Below are 12,112 nucleotides of genomic sequence, written 5' to 3'. Positions count from 1 at the left end.
GGTCTCCATTTATACCTCCTACTTCCCTGACCAATATTTTTAAGCCATCCTTCCTTCCTTCCTTACTTACTTACCTACTTTTTTCCTACCCAAATGGCTGCTATTGGGAGCTGACCTCAAGGGACTTGCTGAATGTGTCACTATGACCATCTTATCACCACCCAAACCATCACTATCTTTTATAGAAAATCATCAAAAGGGGTCATTTTACTATCTACAGAGATTATGAGTCACTACAGATATATTGTTCGTTGAGGAAAATGGTCTCAACACTTGAGTCATTCTCAATAGCCCATATTATTTCTTAGCCAATGGCTGCATCAGTATGTAGTAGGGAATGTGCATCTTCTCATGTTTCCTACTAGAGGACTGACTCTGTCCTTTGGAAAAAAACTTGAGGAAGAGCACACTTATAGTACATGCTGAGACAGTCATCAGCTAAGAATTTATATGGGCTGCTGAGAATGATTCAAGTGCTGAAACTGGTTTAGCCATTAAAGAACACATGTGAGCCCTGACTGATAACATCTGTAGTCAAATTTAGTGGAATCATTGATGCTCTATGGTGAGAACTTGGGAAATATAAACATTGTTATTGTATTTTAAATCCATTACAGAGGTTTAACTGTAAGAAAACTGACTGGAGAGCAGAGCAACAGAACATGGTTGCTGCCAGCCCCCAACGTGTGGTTTGGCAGAAGAAAGTAACAATAAAGAAAAATATATCTCCAAAACTAATTTCCTTTCTGCAGTGGAGTATGCATTAATTTGAAACTTCCTGGCAGGTTAAAAATGTGCACTGCATCAGGACTCAAACCCAGGGCCTTTGCTTTTTGCTGGCAAGTGCTCTAATGACTGAATTAACCAAGCACGACTCACAGCAAAGATCCTAAGTTTGAGTCGTGGACTGGCACACAGTTTTAATCTGCCAGGACTTTTCCAATCAGTGCACACTCCTCTGCAGAGTAAGAATTCATTCAAGAAACCACCCCCCCTCCCCCCAAGCTGTGGTTAAGCAATGCCTGTGCCATGTCCTTTCTTCCAAATGTGCTAGTCTCACAAGGTATGAAGCAGAATTTCCATGAAGTTCAGAGACTAGAAGATGAGATACTGGCAAAAGTAAAGCTGAGTGTATGTCATGAGTCATGCTTGGATATCTCAGATGGTTGATCAGTTGCCCACACAAGGCAAAGGTGCCAGACATGTCTGAAAGAACAGATATCATGTGGAATCTGCAGCTGTGATACATATTATGCAAAATTGAAGCTGGAGGGGGCAGAAAAAAGGAAAGGCAAGAAGCTAATGATAGCAGTTGCCTCAGGACTGAATGCAGAATTGGCGTCAATGAGTGAAAATGCGTGCCAGACCAGAACTCGAATCCAGGATCTTCTGCTTACTACATAGCTGCGTTAACCACTGTGCCATCCAGACACAGTGTTTATTGCAAATGTGGAGACTATCTCAACATGCTCCCTTGCTAACCCACACTTCCACTTTGCATCACCTATCCTCAACCTATCAACAAAATCAAAACGAGGAACATGGAATGTAGTCGAATTAAGTCGGGTGATGCTGAGGGAATTAGATTAGGAAATGCGACACTTAAAGTAGTAAAGGAGTTTTGCTATTTGGGGAGCAAAATAACTGATGATGGTCAGAGTAGAGAGGATATAAAATGTAGACTGGCAATGGCGAGGAAAGCGTTTCTGAAGAAGAGGAATTTGTTAACATCGAGTATAGATTTAAGTGTCAGGAAGTCATTTCTGAAAGTATTTGTATGGAGTGTAGCCATGTATGGAAATGAAACACGGACGATAAAGAGTTTGGACAAGAAGAGAATAGAAGCTTTTGAAATGTGGTGCTACAGAAGAATGCTGACGATTAGATGGGTAGATCACGTAACTAATGAAGAGGTATCGAATAGAATAGGGGAGAAGAGGAGTTTGTGGCACAACTTGACAAGAAGAAGGGACCGGTTGGCAGGGCATGTTCTGAGGCATCAAGGGATCACAAATTTAGCATTGGAGGGCAGCGTGGAGGATAAAAATCGTAAAGAGAGACCAAGAAATGAATACACTAAACAGATTCAGAAGGATGTAGGTTGCAGTAGGTACTGGGAGATGAAGAAGCTTTCACAGGATAGAGTAGCATGGAGAGTTGCATCAAAGCAGTCTCAGGACTGAAGACCAAAACAACAACAACATCCTCAGTCCTTGTCGATGTCCTCCACGCTTGCTGATTTTAAATACCCACCGAAGAGCGAATGTAATCGTGAATTTGTGCTGAAGTTTGTGGATTCATTTCCCATTGAGGCAAATCAATTATATGAATGTGCGGTGTCTGTTCTTTCAGACATGTCTGAAGGAGCAGACACCACACATCCCTATAACTACTGAAGAATATGTCCGAAACAACAGGCACCACGCATTCATATAACTAATTTGCTTCAATGGGCAATAAATTCACAACCTTCACTGTGGATGCACAATTATGTTCGACCACTGGTGGGAATCTAAAATCGGCGCACGTGGAGGACAATGACGGAGACTGCAGATAGGTGGTACTAGGTGGAAGGGTGAGTCGACCAGAGAGCATGCTGAGATAGGTTGTGCATTTGCGATAGACACTGTCTGTGTATCATTATCATCAGTTATCTGCTATATTAGCAGGTCCTTTGCCTCTCCATTTTCTGCAATCCATTGCTTCCTTCTTAAGGCTGCTGTATGTTGTACCGTCCATCATGTCATCCAGTATCTGGAATCTCTTCCTTCCTCGCTTTCTTTTCCCTTCTACATAACCTTCTAAAACTGTTTTTATCAGTCTGTCATTCTTTCTCAATATATGCCCAATCCAATTTCTTTTTCTTATCTTTATTACATCTAGTAACTGTCTTTTCTCTCCCACTCTTCTCAGTACGTCTTCATTTTTTACTCTGTCCATCCAACTTATTCTTTCCATCCTCCGCCATGTCCAGATCTCAAAAGCCTCCAGCCTTTCTCTGTCTTTTTTCCTCGTAGTCCATGTTTCAGTGCCATATAGAAGAAGACTCCATACAAGACATTTTATGAGTCTCTATCTGAGTTCTCTGTCCAGACCGCTGCAGAAGATTCTCCTTTTCTTATAAAACGCCTCTTTTGCCATTGCTATCCTTGTTTTAATTTCTGTGGTGCACTTCCAATCGTTGTCTATCCTGCTTCCAAGATACTTAAAATTTTGCACCTGTTCTAGTATTTCTCCATTCAGCATAATTTTTATTTCGTTATTTCCTCCTAGTACCAATACTTTTGTTTTCTTTGTGTTAATTTTCATTCCATATTTTTTTCCGTTAGTTGCAATGGTGTCCACCAAATCCTGTAATTCTTTTTCCCCCGTGGCTAGAAGGACCATGTCATCAGCAAACCTCAAACATCCTACTCTTCTTCCTCCAATTTCTACTCCTTTGTCATCTAATGAGCAATGGTCAATCGTATTTTCCAAGTAGAGGTTGAAAAGAGTAGGTGATAGACAGCATCCTTGTCTTACTCCTCTTCCTAGTCTATCTATAAACACTGTCTGTGTAGTGCAGTAGTTAATGTAACTGCCTAGTAAGCGAGAGATCCCGGGTTCAAGTCCTCCTCCGGCACATATTTTCACTCATCGCTGCTGATTCTACATAAAGTCCTGATGCAGCTGACATCAGTAGTTCCTTCCCTTCCCTTTCCTTTCTCCCTCCTCCCCCCCCGCCCCCCCCCCCCTCCCTTCACCTTCAACTTACATACTCAGGAAACTGTCCTACCAAGATGTGTCGGAAGATTCCATTAACGTGAGAAAAGTTTTGTCTTGGGAAAAGAGAGAAGAAATTACTGACCTTAGACTTGACACGCTCGTAAACAGAGCTGTAGTGCCTCTTGGGCGAGCGCTGCTGCTGGCAGGAGTCATCCTTGGGCGCCGGTGACCTGGGGACGGGCGAGGAGACGGGGGTCGGGGTGGGGTGGGGGGCGGAGTCTGCGGCAGATACGTCAGCAGCCAGCGCTGGCGCTGCGAGATGCTGCTGCTGCTGTTGTTGCTCGGGGTCTCGGCAGCCGCAGACGGCGCAGCGCGAGCTGACGCTCACGTTGTAGAAGCGGCACTGGCCGCAGGGCCACGCGTGCTGCAGGCTGGGTGCGCTCGCAGGCCGCTGCTCGCCGCCTCCGTCCAGCGAGCCGCCCTCGCAACCTGCCCGCAAGCAAGCACCAGCATATGCACTCCGACCACTATCACTGCAACTTTCATCTACATCTACGCTCTGCAAGCGCCCTTGTGGTGTTCGGCGGAGGGTGCTTTTTATCACTGCCACTCCCACAATTTATTGTTCCACTGCCGAAAGGAGTGCGCGAAAACTATTGTAGCTAAGCCTGCGTGTTAGCTCGATACTTCATAATTTTCCTTTCACGATCTTTACAGGATTTGGTGGACACCATTGCAACTAACGGAAAAAAATATGGAATGAAAATTGACACAAATAAAACAAAAGTATTGGCACTAGGAGGAAATAAGGAAATAAAAATTATGCTGAATGGAGAAATACTAGAACAGGTGCAAAATTTTAAGTATCTTGGATGCATGATAGACACCGACTGGAAGTGCACCACAGAAATTAAAACAAGGATAGCAATGGCAAAAGAGGCGTTTTATAAGAAAAGGAGAATTTTCTGCACTGGCCTGGACAGAGAACTCAGAAAGAGACTCGTAAAATGTCTTGTATGGAGTGTTCTATATGGCGCTGAAACATGGACTATGAGGAAAAAAGACAGAGAAAGGCTGGAGGCTTTTGAGATCTTGACATGGCGGAGGATGGAAAGAATAAGTTGGATGGACAGAGTAAAAAATGAAGACGTACTGAGAAGAGTGGGAGAGAAAAGACACTTACTAGATGTAATAAAGAGAAGAAAAAGAAATTGGATTGGGCATATATTAACAAAAAATGACGGACTGATCAAAACAGTTTCAGAAGGTTATGTAGAAGGGAAAAGGAAGCGAGGAAGGAAGAGATTCCAGATACTGGATGACATGATGGACGGTACAACATACAGCAGCCTTAAGAAGGAAGCAATGGATCGCAGAAAATGGAGAGGCAAAGGACCTGCTAATACAGCAGATAACTGATGATGACGTGAGGTATACAATACGGACAGAAGTGAAAAAATTCGTGGGATACCTCCTAATATCGTGACGGACCTCCTTTTGTCTGGTGTAATGCAGCAACTCGACGTGGCATGGACACAAAAATTCGTTAAAAGTCCCCTGCAGAAATATTGTGTCATGCTGCCTCTATAGCTGTCCGTCATAGCGAAGGTGTCCGCCCCGGTAGCTGAATGGTCAGCGTGACGGATTGTCAATCCTCTGGGCCCGGGTTCGATTCCCGGCTGGGTCGGGTAATTTTCTCCGCTCAAGGACTGGGTGTTGTGCTGACCTCATCGACTGCAGGTCGCCGAAGTGGCGTCAAATTGAAAGACGGGCACCCGGCGAACGGTCTGCCCCACGGGGGGCCCTAGCCATACGATTAAATAAAAATAGCGAAGGTGTTGCCGGTCCAGCTGGCCGTTGTGGCCGAGCGGTTCTAGGCACTAGAGTCTGGAACCGCCCGACCGATACGGTCGCAGGTTCGAATCCTGCCTCGGGCATGGATGTGTGTGATGTCCTTAGGTTAGTTAGGCTTAAGTAGTTCTAAGTTCTAGGGGACTGATGACCTCAGATATTACGTCCCATAGTGCTCAGAGTCATTGGAAACATCTGTTGCCGGTACAGGAAAATGGCTCTGAGCACTATGGGACTCAACATCTTAGGTCATAAGTCCCCTAGAACTTAGAACTACTTAAACCTAACCAACCTAAGGACATCACACACACCCATGCCCGAGGCAGGATTCGAACCTGCGACCGTAGCAGCCTCGCGGTTCCGGACTGCAGCGCCAGAACCGCACGGCCACCGCGGCCGGCTGCCGGTACAGGATTTTGTGCACCAACTGTGCTCTCGATTATGTCCCATAAATGTTCAATGGGATTCATGTCGGGCGATCTGGGTGGCCCAATCATTTGCTCAAATTGTCCGGAATGTTCTTCAAACCAATCGTGAACAATTTTGGCTCAGTGACAACTCCACCGTTGTTTGGGAACATAAAGTCCACGAATGGCTACAAGTGGTCTCCAGGTAGCTGAATATAATCATTTCCAGTCAAGGGTTCTTGGCTTCGTGGGGTCTGTGCCACACTTGAACCTTGCCATCAGCTCTCAACAACTGAAAGCGGTGCTCGTCTGACTACGGCCCTGTTTGGCAGCCGTCTAGGGTCCAACCGATATGGCCACGAGCGCAGGAGAGGCACTGCAGGAGACGTCGTGCTGTTAGCAAAGGCACTCGCGTCGGTTGTCCCACTAACGCCAAATGTCGCCGCGCTGTCCTAACGGATGCGTCAGTCGTAGGTCCCACAACCACTTCTTCTCTGTTAATACTGACAACTCTACACAAACGCCGCTGCTCTCGACCGTCAAGTGAAGGCTGTCGGCCACTGCGATGTCCATGGTGAGAGGTAATGCCTGAAATGTGGCATTCTGGTCACACTTTTGGCACTGTTGCTCTCGTAATAGGCAATTCCCAAACGATTTCCGAAATGGAATGTCCCAGGCTTCTATCTCCAAGTACCATTCTGCGTTCAAAGTCTGTCATACGGCCATAATCGCGTCGGAAACCTTTTAAAACGAATCGCCTTAGCACAAATGACATCTTCGCCATGGCACAGCTCTTTTATACCTTGAGTACGCGATACTACCGCCATCCGTATACGTGCATATCGCTATCCCAGGACTTTTATCACTTCAGTGTATACCATCTGATCAGAAGTGTCTGGATATCTCTACAAAATGCGGAATTAAGCCCTAGATGTCACAAGAGGCGGACGCTCCAGCGTCAAAGCAGGCCGTACAGTCAGTAGAGAAACTGTTGTGACCAGACGAAACTACTTTCGTCTGGCCATAACTGTGTGTTCCATCATTGCTCTGGGAGAAGGCTCATCAAACTAGAACACATGAAATATTACATGGTGTGCAACTTCGCTTCCGCCGTTTGCCGATAGGTGGCGACAACGGCAAGTAGCGGTCGAAAGAAAAAGATCACAGACGTCAGGCAGTTAGCGGTCAACATAACCTCATTAAAACAGTAGTCGATTTGTGTCTGTATCACAAAGTTGCTCTTGATTGAAAATGTCAGTTAAGGGGCCTAATTCTCGTCATTTGGGGGAGGTGTTACTGTTTTGTTTCAATATGAAGAAAACACCGACTGAGTCTCATCGAATGCTCTCAAGTACGTATGGTAAGGATGCTATTAGTGAAAGAACGTGTCGTGAGTGGTTTCAACGCTTCAAGAACGATGATTTTAACGTTGTACACCGGCATAGTGGTGGAAGAGAGAATGTTTACGAAGATGCAAAATTGGAGACATTGCTGAGTGAAGACTCGCGTCAAACTCAAGAAGAATTGGCACAATTAGTGGGAAACACACAGCAAGTCATTTCAAAACGTCTCAAGGCTATGGGCATGATTCACAAAGAAGGAACTTAGGTCGCGTGTGAGCTGAAACCAAGGGACGTTGAACGGCGTTTGTGTGTGAACAGTTGCTTCAGAGGCAAAAACGGAAGGGATTCCCATCGCTTTGTAACCGGGGACAAAAAATGGGTCCATAACGGTAACCCTAAACGCAAAAAATCACGGAGATATCCCGACCATGCTTCCACGTCGACGGCCAAACCGAAATTTCGCAGCTCCGAGATCATGCTCTGCCTTGGTGGGACAAGCTCGGCGTCGTGTACTATGAGGTGTTAAAACCAAGTGAAACAATCACAGGTGCTTGAAACTTTGTGGAAGGTTAAAACTGTGTGCCGGACCGAGACTCGAACTCGGGACCTTTGCCAGGAAGTTTCATATCAGCGCACACTCCCCTGCAGAGTGAAAATCTCATTCTCAATCACGGGTGCTTGTTATCGAACGCAATTAATGCGTTTGAGCAGAGCATTAAAAGACAAACGGTCGCAATACAGCGAGAGGCACGATAAAGTGGATTTGCAGCATGACAACGCTCGACCCCACGTTGCAAGAGAGGTCAAAACGTACTTGTAAACGTTAAAATGGGAAGTCCTACCCCACCCGCCGTATTCTCCAGATATTGCTCCCTCTATCACCTGTTTAGATCAATGGCGCATGGCCTGATTGACCAACATTTCCGATCTCATGAAGAAGCCACAAACTGGATCTATTCGTGGATCGCTTCGAAAGATGAACAATTTTTTCGACGCGGGATTCGTGCACTGCCCGAAAGATGGGAGAGAGTAGTGGCCAGCGATGGAAAATACTTTGAATGATACATGTGTAACCAATTTGTTCCATTAACGCCTCAAATGTTGGGGAACAAACGGCGGAATCAAAGTTGTACACCTTGTAGTTCACTTTATACATGTGTGAATGGAAGGTCTACTCAACTTCGACACACTTCTTTGCCTTAGGAGTGCCTGACAATTTTAAACTGTCACTGACTATGAAAGCATCACCTGAGCACTGAGTAACAAACTGTTCTCTTTAAGCGCAATGTTCGACAATTACGACAGTCCTGTGTGATGATGTTGACTGCTGTAGCTGAGGTCTCAAACTGGGCACAGCACTTGGGCACGCTCGACACTATATTGTCCTCAGTATGAGGGCGCTGCTACGCTAAGAGGGAGGCGTGGTCTTCTGCTGCGCCTCCCATTCGTTACTGCGCACCGCAGCGAGCCCTCGCTAATGTCTGTGGTATCGCTTCGCATTGCCAACTGTGGCAAAGAGACCTCTGGACGATATCACAGAAGTATTAGCAGCAGAGTGGTTCGGTCAGCAGAGCTCAATGACTTTGAAAGTGGAGTATTCATTGGATGTACGTGAGTAACAAATCCATTATAAGCTGTCCAAGTCGACTGTTGTTGTGACTGTGTAGTGGGAACGCGAAGGAACAACCAGAGTTGAACCAAGGCAAGGCAGACCTCATGTACTGATGAACAGGAACTGTCGAACACTGCTGAGGGTGGCTGTAAAAAAATCGCATGAAATCAGCGAAAGAAGTCATACGTGAATTGTAAAACGCCACCAGTAGTCCAGCTAGCACAATCATTGAGCGTAGCGTAACATTATGGAGAAGGCCTCGGTAGATTAAGTGAAACTTTCTAGTTTATCTTTACAATCTGTTCACACAATATTTTGACGGAGATCATTTGTATACACCCTAAAATTTCTCCAGACATGGATTTTACAACTTATTGAAAAGTATCTTCAATGTAGACTTATAACAAAATTTGCAACTACACAATTATGGAGAAAATATAAATTTTGAAACAGACAAAATGCATATTACGTGTAAACAAACCTCTGATCGTTAACATAATAGAAATAGCCATGTTAATTTCAGTAACAAACCAAAAGATGAATTGTGCAATTCTGTTAAAAAATCATTTAAATTACCTTTTGAATTTTTATGTCTCATCTGAAAACTTTGGAGACAGAGACACTGAAATGCTTCCTAGTTTTTGTCAGTTTTATCCCAAACAGAAAATAACTAAATTTGAAATATGGAAATTTCTTCGTAATTTTGATTTAAAAACTATCATCGATTCACAAAACTGTCAAACCAGAATTAATTATATTATTTGTAAATCCTGATATGAAACATAAAACAGTTGTAAAAAAAACACAAAACTGCAAAACGCCGGTTTGACAATCAGAGTGCAAAACACGCCGAAGTCAAATTAAGTATACCTTTTTCAACAGAATATAAACATCATAGTCCCGTAAATAATTACCAACAGCTGTTGTAAGCATTATTCTCCGCCTGTAAGTTCCACATTCTTCAAGCTTTTCTAATAGTATCAACCTGTGTCAAAAGCTTGTAAGCGAAAACCAGAATAACAACTACAGCCTGAACCCGGAGGTTTTATGAGGTCTTTGACGTCTCGAGGTGAACGACGTACTTGGTTGTTAAAAACAAAAAGTCCAAGTGGCTGTGAGCACTATGGGACTTAACATCTCAGGTCATGTCCCCTAGAATTTAGAACTACTTAAACCAAACTAACCTAAGGACATCACACACATCCATGCCCGAGGCAGGATTCGAACCTGCGACCGTAGCGATCACGCGGTTCCGGACGGAAGCTCCTAAAACCGCTCGGCCACAGCGGCCGGCGAGATGGTAGGAAGTGGATGTGTTTTGAGGGTCACTCTAACAACTGTTGTCATCTACAATATATGTGAATATTATAATAACAGTGAAAGTGTGTCAGAACTTGGAAGTAAACCATCTGCTGGAAAATGACATCATGGCCAACACTCTTTATTTAAAGACAAACGTCAAACTTCTTATCAGAACCTATTTTTATAAACTTGCACAAGAAGCAGCAGTCTGGGAGACATCGCCCGGAACTTTAATAACTTCAGAAAGCTAAGCAAAAATTAATTCAGCTACACCTCCTTCACTTTATCCAAATTTAAATACTTTAGGGTAGAAGACGTGTACCCAAAAAGATATTAGGACAGGTGGATGAAGTGACGCTAGAGCAGGAAATTAAAAATAAATTGCGTACAGTGGCCGTGCAGTTCCTCATAAGCCACGCATTTCTGCAGGCATTGTTAAGCGACACTTCGAGTGGTGTAAAGAGCGACGCCACTGGTCATTAGATGACTGGAAACGAGTGATTTGAAGTGATGAATCATGGAGTAATGATGATGATGATGATGATGATGAGGTTTCATACTCCGAGGCGCATAGGGAACGATGCGAGAGACCCGCGCCGCCGTACTAAGCAAGGTCCTAGCGGAGGTGGTTTGCCATTGCCTTCCTCCGACCGTAATTGGGATGGATGCTGATGATGGAGACAACACAACAACACCCAGTCATCTCGAAGCAGGGAAAATCCCTGACCCCGCCAGGAATCGAACCCGGGACCCCGTGCGCAGGAAGCGAGAACGCTACCGCAAGACCACGAGCTGCAGAAGAATCATGGAGTACCCTGTGTTAATCCGTTGGGTGGGTTTGTATTTGGCGAATGACTGGAGAAAGTTGTCTGCAACGATGTGGAGCGCCAACAGAGAAGTACGGAGGAGGCAGTGTTACTGCAGAAGTTACGGAAACATTTTACAGCATTCTGTATACCGTACAGTAGAGAAACGTTTCGGAGACGAGATTTATCGTAACAGCATGTGAAAGTATCCTGACATAAAGTATCATCTATGAGGTAATGGTTTGTGGTCGTGAACATTCCTAAAATGGACTGACCTGCCCGGGTTTCGCACCGAACCCAACGGAACACCTTGGGACGAATTAGAACGCAGATTGAGCTTCAGACCCCAGCGTCCAACATCATTACCTTCTTCGGTTTCAGCTCCTGAGGAATAGTGAGCAGCCATTCCTCCACAGACATTCAGACACCTCACTGTCTCCAGTAGTCAGCAGTGCTCAACCCTTCACTAACGACCACTAAAAGGTGTCAGAGTACGTTTGATCAGGTAGTGTACATTATCATGCCTACTTGATTACGACTCCAAACTCTGGAACAATACTCGAGAATTGGTCGCATTAACAAATTGAATGTGTTTTTCTTCGCAGACGCTCCGGATTTTTCTAGAAACCTTCCAATAAATATTGAGTCTTCCATCCGCCTTCATTATATTGATTCCATGTGCCTGTCTCATTTCATGCCACTTATTAGTATTATGCATAAATATTACACGATTTGACGTGCTCAAGATGTTTATAACTGATTTTGTAATCGGTTACTATTACGTCACTGCGAGGTACGTCCATCTGGCTTCTAGCCACGCCTATCCACCCCACAGGTGCGAGGGGCATTTGAAAAGTCCGTGCAAAAATAAAAACCACTTACGTGTTTGGGGTAAACGTTTTTTATTTTTCGACATAGTCTCCTTTTAGACGTATACTCTTCGTCCAATGCTGTGCTAATTTGTTGATCCCTTCCAAATAATAGAAACTGTCCAAGTCTGCAAAATAGCTATTAGTTGCTGCAATCACCTCCTCGTTTGAATAAAATCTTTCTCCCGCCAGCCCTTTCTTCAAATTGGGGAACAAA

General features: G+C 44.6%; 1 protein-coding gene across 1 annotated transcript in view; it reads right to left on the bottom strand.

Moving 5' to 3' along the window:
* LOC126412414 (calpain-D-like) overlaps positions 1-3,972 on the bottom strand; it is a 126,888-nt gene extending 122,916 nt beyond the window's left edge. Inside the window, exon 1 of the mRNA XM_050082002.1 lies at positions 3,848-3,972. The gene's annotated coding sequence lies outside the window, so the exon portion shown is untranslated. The remainder of the gene's footprint in view (positions 1-3,847) is intronic.
* Positions 3,973-12,112: the final 8,140 nt, after the last annotated feature.

Source organism: Schistocerca serialis, chromosome 7, assembly GCF_023864345.2.
Source record: "Schistocerca serialis cubense isolate TAMUIC-IGC-003099 chromosome 7, iqSchSeri2.2, whole genome shotgun sequence".
Classification (NCBI taxonomy): Eukaryota; Metazoa; Arthropoda; class Insecta; order Orthoptera; family Acrididae; genus Schistocerca; species Schistocerca serialis.
This window is presented reverse-complemented; position numbering and strand designations above follow the sequence as displayed.